The sequence below is a fragment of the Bactrocera neohumeralis genome, chromosome 4 (assembly GCF_024586455.1).
Source record: "Bactrocera neohumeralis isolate Rockhampton chromosome 4, APGP_CSIRO_Bneo_wtdbg2-racon-allhic-juicebox.fasta_v2, whole genome shotgun sequence".
Lineage (NCBI taxonomy): Eukaryota > Metazoa > Arthropoda > Insecta > Diptera > Tephritidae > Bactrocera > Bactrocera neohumeralis.
In genome coordinates, this window is record NC_065921.1 from 88,081,186 (window position 1) to 88,091,754 (window position 10,569).

Below are 10,569 nucleotides of genomic sequence, written 5' to 3' on the forward strand. Positions count from 1 at the left end.
TTAGACTGTAAACAAGGCTGCGGTGGTAACTAGGTCCACAAGTGGGCCCGCCGCAAGGAGCATGAATATCAGATAGTAAAGGGATGGCGTTGCGTAACTACGCGGAGTTGGGGCTGGGGTGACAGCACAGAGGTGCATAGTGAGGAATTGTGACGGAAATCCCATAGAGACCTCACCTAATTTGTACACAATTATGGGGAGCTTGTTTTAGGGTGGAATTTGTTATCCTTATTATGTTTCGAATTATTGAAAGCGAATATATCACGCCTAAAAACACCAGCGCATTCTTTTATCCTATCTCCAACTATAAATCATGGCTAATTATACGCAGCGCTTCAGTCTAACCGACTGACCCCAATCACTTACATCGTCTGTGACACTAAGCGCCACTAACAACTATCGCCGAGCCGTTACGACATCTAATCTCGCTCATCTACATAGTTTCTAATTAATAGAGAGGACAACAGCGCCCCCATTGGTCGTGTTAAAGTGTGGTTAAAGCAAATATTGGATGAATAATAGAAGAGACAGCAGGGTGGTTTAGAAGGAGTGGAAACCCCAAAGACAAAGCAAATTAAAGTGAAACCAATGTTGCGTTTGTAAGTGTTAGAGCAAACAAGAGCGCAAATTAAAAAGCGAAACAAAATAGCAGAGGGGAAAAGGTGAAAATAATGATAGGCCAAAGGATAAACAACAAAGGCGCACTAAAAGCACAACAAAGCGCAGGTAAAATGAAAGCAAAGGAAGTGACACAAACGTGTAAAAAATAAACAGCTCAAAAAAGTAGAAAAAACCAAAGCAAAAAACGAAAACAATGCGAGCAAACACCAAACAGGATAACAACACGAGGTCAACGAGCAGTTAAAAGCCACAAAACCAGGAGCCAACTAAAGTGCTAACAAGCAACACAAAGCTAACTGGATTGCCGGCCAGGAGTACAACTACATACGAAACCACTTACACACATACACAAACAGCTCCCGTAGAAGGTGGCTAGCGTAGGCGGCGGGTGTGTGGTAAACGTGACAATGTCGATGGTCAAATAGGATTAGAAAAAGGTAAGCTTAACGGAAATAAAACAATACACAGCAGGAAATGAGCGGTTGGGGCGATTGTGGCGCCTATTACGCCTATCTTCAAGCAACTAAAAGCTGATACGTATAACTGTAAGCAACGGAGAACGTGTAAAAAATGCGTAGGCAGCAGATTTAAGCGTTTCATGGGCTGCGAATCAGGTGTGTTTTTGAAAGGGAGCGCATGAAGGATAACAGGCTTAGTAACGGTAATACATAAGTTACGCAAAACTGCAACAAATTGTGTATTCTTAAAGCTGGCGGTTAGGTTGAACGAGTTTTATAAAAAATATTGCAGCATAATCTCTTACTTTGAGTACAACAAAGAACTACCTACAAAGCGGTTGATATTAACTTTTATGTGAACAATTGCTACACTTACACGAAAAGCGCTTTCGACGCATACAATCGTATGGTAACCTTAAACGTTTTTTGTAGGAATTTTTATTCATTATTATATGAATTGTTATATAATATTAGATGTAATAAGATGCCTTCATGCTTTATATACTTTGTTGGGTAGATAGGGAGAATGGCCATCTAACAGTGTTTCTAGGCCTTCAGAAGGCTCATTGTGATACCACCAGCACTAATAATACTGGCCTTCATTGTATCGTCTCTGAAACAACCTATTCTTCCCATGACGTTCATCAGTACGAAAGGTGTTATCTGGCAACATCTGAAACATATTGGAGGATCTCGTTATTGCCAACAAAAATACGGGTCCTACCTCAAACCCCCGATTACGAGGTCGGTTATTGAAGGAGTGAAAAAAATCGGATCGGTAACCGAACAATCGGTTATCGAAGGAATGAATAAACAGTTCCTGAATGAATAGATTTAAAATCTCTTTGGAATAAATATTTTTTTAAATCGACTGATCAAAGCCAGTCTTTGGCATATATATCGTCATTAATTTTTTAGACAGTGATCACCTTTTTTAAAAAAACGCTAAAATTTGCAAAATCTATCGTTATTCCTTTTGAAATTTAATAGTCATGACATGTACCCATTTTTGAAGATAATTTCATTTAAATTTTGACTCATGTGGTTTCAACAAGATGGCGCTACATGCCACACAGCTCGCGATTCTATGGCCATTTTGAGGGAAAACTTCAGAAAATTCATCTCAATTGGACCCGTAAGTTGGCCACCAAGATCATATTTAACGCCTTTAGACTATTTTTTGTGGAGCTACGTCAAGTCTTGGGTCTACAGAAATAAGCCAGCAACTATTCCAGTTCTTATCGAAGACAATTTCCGAATAAATTCGGGCTATTCCGGCCGAAATCGGTTACGAAAAATTGAATAAACATTTTGGACTAAGATGGGTTGATTTAAAATTATCTTCAAATAAATATTCCTTTTTCAAATCGACTGATTTAAATTTTATGCCTCTTTTTTTTTTTAAAAATATATATTCACCCGATATACGAATAGTAAGTCTTACATGATACAGCTAACTTTGAGGAAGTTTCCTGACAGAAAATCTTAATAAAAGAAGGTAACTATAGATCAAAAGTTTATACGAGAATATTCTCTTCAAGACAAAAATTACCTATGCATATAATATATGTTAAGCCGTTCTCAAAGATATCGTTTTATTTGATTTGTTACCAGAAAAATAAGTTCGAATTTGGAGAAGTACAGTGAATATTTTTGACTTAAGGACTCTCAAGAGAAATCTGATTCATAAATTCTAAATAAATATCTTCTTCCAAATTCACTCAACCAAACTTTATGAATTTAATTTTTAGGTATTTTCCGTTCAATGTAGACCCGAAGGATTCAGAAAAATTTAAAATATTTAAACGAGTTTAAATATGTTCCACCAAGTCAAATAAAGAAGACCCTGAAATAAGTTCAAAATAAAACATTTTTACATAAATCAAAAGCAAAGGGTTGTCTGAGGGCTTGGAAGAGTTGAAAAAAATAGCAAACGAAACAGATAGCAAGGAAAAGGCGGCTAAATCAAAGAAAATGCGAACATTATTTATGGCAAGTAGTTTTCGGAATAGCGAAAGATAAATTCAATGTCTAACAGAAAGTGGCAGCAAAAGAAGTTGGAAAATACAAGATTTGAAAATAAGAAATAAAAGACGAAAAATGCAAAAAATCGAAACTTTGGCAAAGAAGGAGGACATGAATTGAGGACGAAGAACAAACATATGTGAACCCTATATAACGAGCACAGAGAGTTATGATTAAAAAAGGAATGAGGAAGTGAATTTATTATTTAATTTTGACTAGTAGAGTAACTGTAAAATGCATGAAATATTTAAGCGCACAAACAGCGTTCCCAAATAGACCCTGAACACCTATGTAGCATGCAACAGCTATGAGTTAATCCCGGTATGCAGGCGTACAAGGAGTAACAAAAGGCGCATAAATTTTAAATGGAAACCATGAACAAGGTGGCTGGTCAATTTATGGGCACGAAAGCATGAATGCATTAACCATGCCTGCATGTGTGTGTGTGAGCCGGAATTTATGTACGAGGGAGCCAAGCGGCAGGTACTCATTTATTAATACCATTACCGTGCAGCTAGCAAGCACACGGCCGCAACAACAACTGACATAACCGACAGGAGTCGAGTAACGGCAGCAGCAACAACGCACGAGGGTGCTAAAGAGTAAATAACAGGGGTGTTGAAAGCGATGGGCGGTGGGTGGTCGGTCAGTCGGAGCAGGAGTAGAAGCAGCAGGCAGTGACTAAAGCGCCGCACGTGAACTGACCGCAAAGCCAAAGCGAAGCGTTGGGCCACAGCACGGTTAAAAAAGGACAAAGCTGAAAAGCGGTCGCCCGAGCGCCAGTGTGAGAATGCATAACAAATGCGTGTCAGAACACAAACAGACTGAACGAGCACACACATACGCAAGTGGCGGTGTGTGAGTGGAGTGCATGTGCGTGTGTTGGTGGCGCTAACGAGCAAGTGCTGCGTGGCGGATGCGGTTGTGCAGCACGCCAACAACAAAAGCCTTGCAACGGTGGTTTCAGCAAAGTACGGCCGCCGATTGCATGCAAATAAAGTGCCGTTATGGTAGTGTGCGCGCGTGCGATTGGAAGTTAACGCATGCACAGCGTTGCCAGATGGGTGTGTATTTGCTTAACAAGCTCGCAGCCACTTTACCAGCGCAAGTGTCCACTATGTGTGACGGTAGTTGTGTCTGGTTGGTGCTTTATTTGTCATTATAACATAAATAATGCATGTCTGCTGTGCTTGCCAGCACAGACACACATACTCTCATGGATGTATTTATAGAAATAAACTAAGTAAAACACATTGGCGGTGAAATATTCATCAAAATAAGGCGACAGTTTTCGCCCCACGTTCCACACGTCGACCTAACGGTAGTGTGAGTAATGGGCGCAGCAGTGAAAGGACGAGACAAGCGCGCACACCGACAAGCGAACTTAGCCAAAATATTAATAATAACACGAAAGTGGGTTTAAGGCAGAGACAAGAACGCAGTCGCGAACTACAAGTAAAAGTGAGATTCTTGCTCTCTGATAACTTCATATGAACGCCTTTTCGAGGCGCCAGCGCGCAACAGACAATCGCTGTGTGCCACCGAAAAAGCAGCCACAGCTTATTTGCATGGCTTTGTGTGAAAATTATATATGCTGGCTCAAATGAAGGCATAAAGCACACGCACACACACACTGGCGAAACTTACAAAGGATTTATGAAAATGTGTGAAAGGATAATGGCGTGCTGTATTCTTTTTCAGCTTATCGCTTTTGCTGCTTTATGGCACCATTTCTATTTGTTGTGTGTTTTTTTGCGCCACTGTGTGTGTGTCCGTGTTAAGCAGGCCTAAAACGGGAGTGGGTAGACCCTTTTCCCTTTTCCAATTTTCATTTTATGTGTTTTGGTTTTTGTTTTTTGCTTTAGCCATATTTCGCCTCCCTAACTACCCGCTGTCTTGCCTGTCTTTTTCGCCGGTGAGTGGCGCGTTTTTGTTTGTTGTCTCGTTAGCGCCATATTCACTTGCCACATTTTTCTTTTTTGGGTTAATTTTCCGGCCTTGATGGTAGCGCGAAATTATTTATGAGCCTGCACTTTTTGCTGTATCACTTCATTTTTATATGCCACTTTTTTGTCATAACACACTAAAATGTATAAAAAGCGACTTTGGCGGATAGAAAAGTTGAAGTGAGGGATTTTGTGGCATGCTATTGATTTCATAAGTGGCTTAAAGAGTAAGTCAGTAGACTATTTGAAAGTCCGTTTGAACGAACTAAGCCCTATTCGGACTTTTGGAAATATAAAGGAAATACTTAGTTAAGAAGCCTTTAGTAGACTTCTTGGAGTATAGCAAATACAGTCTTGTTTCCTTTTAGAGACATGAGATAAGGTCGATTAATGCTAGGCAAGAAGTTGTCATTTAATTTGTTGGGCACTTGTGTAGCAAGATTACTAACTGACTAAATAGAAGATTCAACAATATAGACATAAATTCATATTTCTGAACTGCTTCAAGACTCCCCATTGCTTTCAAAACAGATCGTACTCTCCAGACACTCAAATACGTAGTGTAGTCAGGTTTTTGAGATATTATCTGGTTCACGGAGAAGAAGGGCCATATTTCTTCAATTCAGAAAACCTTTAGCACTAAGTCTTTACAAAAGAAACTGCAATAGACACTACTTTTATATATATTCATAATTATAATTCATATAAACATAAGCACAGTGAAGGTGCGACCACTTGCTTCTGCTTTAAGTTCCGATTGGACGTAAAAATTAGAAATAATGTTAACTTCGGCTAAATGGAAGCCATAATAGCCTACACAGTATGTATGACAGCTATATGTTATAGTGGTCCGATCTAAACAGTTTCTTCGGAGATTGTAGCGATGCTTTGAAAAATTAGGAGTGCCAAATTTCGTGAAGATACCTCGTGAAATGAAAAAGTTTTCATACAAGGACTTGATTTTGATCGATCGACTTGTATGTCAGCTATATGCTACGGTGCCCCGATCTGAACAATTTTTTCTCAAATCGCACTGTCTTCTTACACAATAATCCATGTCAAATTTCGTGAGAATATCTCTTAAACTGAGAAAAATATCCATGCAAGAACTTGATTTTGATCGTTCAGTTTGTATGGCAGCTATATGCTATAGTGGTACGATATCCACGGTTGCGACAAATGCGCAACGTCTTGGGTAGAAAATAGCTTGTGCAAAATTCTAGATCGATATGTTAAAAACTGAGGTCCGACAAGTGACCAGCTCCATGGGAAGAAGAAAAAATTTGAGATCCAAAACTCGAACACGGGGAGACTAGTTCGTGTATATATACACTGACAGACAGATGAACAGGATTATAAGGTCTCTAATGTGCCCTTTATCGCTATAACCACATACATAAGTTTTGTCTATGCCAATAAAGAAGAAGAATCTACACTTTTACGTTACAAACTTCGTGGCACCCTGTTAGGGTATAATTAACCCGAAGAGTATTGAGTTCCACTATTAAAAATGAAAAAAAGGACAAATTAGTTTATTTGCACTAAACCTTAATGCATTTCTCGTTTATCTTGCTTACTCTGCCTCTTTAAACTAAGTCAAACTGGGCAAGACTAGGCGAGCTTGCTTTGACTTCTTTAAGACCATACTGCCTTCAGAATGTTCAAATATATGTATGTATACGAATTATGTAAATCATCGCTAATACAATATGTAATGATCGCAATAAGCTCATTTTCTTTTTCAGAAATTTCGTGTTCAATTCCACTAAATTATCCTCACTGATCCTCATCCTCTACCGACAATTTAATTTAAGCCAAGCGCATTTCCTAAAACTTTAGCCTGCAAAGCTTCCTGGAAATTGTCGTGCAACACAGAATAAGCGCCTTTATAGAAATTGTATTTAATCCTTTAAGCCTACCTTGTCAATTTAACGCGCCAACTGTGGGTGTAAGCGCTTAGCGTGGTGTCAAGCACTTTTTCAGCGGAAATATTTATTATTTATAACCAGGAAATTTTTGGTTGGAAATTTTCGCGTTTCCGCTTGATTTAAATGTGTTGTTGTTGCATTGGAAATTTAATATTGTTATCTGCACTGTTACACTTTTCACTCGAAAACATTTTCAAACATTATTGCATTGGCATTAGAGCTCGGAATTCGCTGGTAATCCTGTTTCATCCTTTTAGACGCACATATCCAACACCCGGGGAATAAGTTCGATTTGTTTTGTGGGTATGAGTGGGTGTAGGTGCATTTGTGCGCTAAGCTTTTGTATGTGTATATATGTGGGCGTGTGCTTGTGTTGCTGTTTGTATTTGTGCGCGGAAATTTTGGCAATTTTAAAACGGTATACACACGGGCGCTAACTTTTTGGCGTTCGAAATTTTTTTTATTACTTTTATAAATTTTGTAAGTACGCGCTTACGCCTTAAAGTGCGCTTTGTAAATTTAATTTTTTATATTTGTAATGCTTTTAAAACACTTCAAGGTTTGCTGAGGACCCTGGCATACGCATTGGCACAATTTACATGCACGACTGTTGCGTGCCTGCTTGCCACAGACGCTGCGTGTTTGCGTAAATCATTTCGAATTTCACCGGAAATCACTTTTTTCTGCAATTTTTTATTCGATTTCTAGCAAAAGCCAGCTGAGCACTTGTTGTATTTAAGAAGTTGCTGTTGTTACACTAGCATTTGCCACACATTTTTCTGTTTGACATAATTTCGTTAGAAAAGTTCTGCTCGCAACTGCACAACGCTCGGCTCAACTTGAACACCTTGTGAGTGTGTGTGTTTGTTGTAATGTTTGCGAATTTGCACACACTTGTTTGTTGCACTTAAATTTGCTGCGGCAACGCACACTAAGCAGCTTAGCTCGCAAATTCGTTTCGTGCCACAACCGGGTTAATATTCACGCACGCAACGACGACCGCTCCTTCGCCAAACGTCGCACGCCAAACGAACCTTTCATTGAAACCGCCGACCTATGCGTGTCACTGGGACTTTCACTCAAGCAACAACCACAAATGATCTATATATTAAACGTATTCGTGTGCTTTAAGTTTTGCTTGCTAGAATTTGGCTTCGTCACCGAAAGTAAAGAACGAAAAAAATATATCGCGTTTGTTTGCTGATTGTACCGTTGTACGTGTGACGCGTGCAACGAAAAACCCGTCAACGACACCAAATCGCTTCAATATCCCGGCAACACTGAATTTCGAATTTTACTATGAAATGCAGCCAACCAGCAGACGAACGAAGCGGTCGTCGCAATCGACCAGCGAGCCGAACGCGCTACGAACCAACGTGCGAGCGTAGAACATTGCAGTAAGGTAGCACACATCGCTACAAACCTACACTCGTACGCACGCACAAAAGTGTCTGTTCGTCCAATTCGAAGTGCTCCAGCGTTCGGCTGCACAATACGGCAACAAAGAGCGCAGATACTACAATAAATCCATGAGGCGTGTGTACGGCTGTGTGCTGCTGTTAACTAAGCTGTTCGTTTGCTTAGGTTGCTTGACTTTGTGGATTGTATGTAGTGCATGTAACCAGTTCGCTGAGAGCCTGCGGTTCGTTATACATTTCACACTTCGAAATGCATTAAGCAGCTAGTTTAGACTAGGTGCAACGAATTGTATGCGCTCTCTTGAAGTTCGTATTCGAGTACAATGTTTTCACGTATTATGTGGATTACTCTATATCACGCATGCGTTAAATTTTGGTGCAAAGAGGGTTAATAGTTCAGTGTGTGGATTGCTTTAACAGTGGTTTTAACTGTGTTAGAGAGCTGCAGACAGCAAGTGTTTTCGAAAACGCTACAGCGATATGCACTTACGGCTGAGAGGAGAATGTTAGTAAATAAAATATTGAATTTAAATATTTATTAGCGCTCTCTGCTCGGAGAGCACCCGTGTACAACTTTTTTGTAGAGCGAATGGAGTGGAATCCAATTCACCAACAGATTTGTGAAACTGTTAGCGGTTATCAGTGCAACATTCTCCTTTGAGACCATTGCTTTACATGTATGTTATATATTTTTCTATTAATTTCGGTAAATATATGCTTTTTTCGAAGAACAATACCAAAAACCAGCAAATCGGCAACATGTTGCAGGCATATTGAGAATCCATTACACTTTATTTGAAGATGTTTAAGTTCTTGTTACAAGTGATCTAGTTTTCCTTACATATTTATGTGTCCAGAAACAAGAACTTAACTTCGAATCTTATACTAAGGACCACTAAGTTAATTTTATAGCATGTATTCGACGTTAGCGCCTTGATGTTGCGCAACATGTTGCTGTGGAAAGCAAAATCCAGCGAGCAGATGAACTGTAAATAGTATAACAGCGGTGGTGAAAATAGGGTCCACACTTGTTGCCAAACAACGACAGCGTGCTGTTAACTCACCACTAACTAAAGAGAGCGAGAGAGTGAATAAACGGTGATTACAATTGTGTAATGCAGTTAATTGAAGGAAGAGCTAGTAACTCAAACATCGGAATGCCGACTTTTTTATGTTCATTATGTGTCTAATCTAATCAGATATTAATTGTTTTTGTGCTAAAAATTGACTTTAGAGTGTGGGTTAATTCAAAGTCAAGCATTTATTCGGAGTATTTTTCGGTTTGTTTTCTTCGAGAAAAAGGTACGCTTACACATTCAGACAAACAAAAAGTCTTGAAACGAGGTTACGTAAGGAAACTCAGTAGTGTGCTAGAAACGTTAGATGTGCAACGGTTTCGGAGCTGCAGTAACAGTCCTCCAAGGGTTATAATTGCGTTTTGAGGTAACAAGTTCTTTAAATTTTATCTGGCATACTGATTTAGATAGGGTTATCGCATATATAGCGCAGATTAGGCGTCCGCCAGTCAGTGCCATAGAGGAGACTTAAATGGCTTATCACTCCCACGAAGTATTACTTAATCAAGTGGTTCCGTGGAGGAGATATGAATTGGGAGTAGGTTAGGTTTAACGGTTTAAGGTTCTGCACTCCGGCTTTTGATGCTTCTCTCTACTATAAAAAAGATTTCGTTAGCATAACAGCATCCTAATGCAACTGAATTATACTCAGATTATACTAACTACTTATTTATAGTACTCTTACTGAGAAGAAATTGATAATCATTCAACAAATACAGATTTTTTAGGTAAAGAACCGAGAGGTCATAATTTTTTGAACTCGCAGCCTATTTTCGGGTGGATCTAACATGGTCTTACTTTGCCACTTATTTTATTTTAAACCACTTACACTTACAGGTGGCCAATTTTACTCTCAGAATGAGCTGCTGATGGTTTTCTAAGAAACAGTGAAAAGAAAGAGTTAGGTTAGGTTAATCTGGTGGGCAAATGAGCCACGCATAGACCAGTTTTTTTCATTTGCGATACCGGATGGAGTTCAGTTACTAGGTCCAAGTAGTCATCCTTTAGGATGCCTAAGCTTGACGCGAATTTTAACAGACTCTACAGTCTCACTATCGATACCTACTACAGCGTACCATACCGTGGGGACCCTAGAT

The 10,569-nt window shown here is 39.4% G+C and overlaps 1 protein-coding gene across 1 annotated transcript in view; it reads right to left on the reverse strand.

Moving 5' to 3' along the window:
- The window catches only part of LOC126755612 (uncharacterized), a 168,171-nt gene extending 159,957 nt beyond the window's left edge, over nucleotides 1-8,214 (reverse strand). The window contains exon 1 of the mRNA XM_050468311.1: nucleotides 6,970-8,214. The gene's annotated coding sequence lies outside the window, so the exon portion shown is untranslated. The remainder of the gene's footprint in view (nucleotides 1-6,969) is intronic.
- Nucleotides 8,215-10,569: the final 2,355 nt, after the last annotated feature.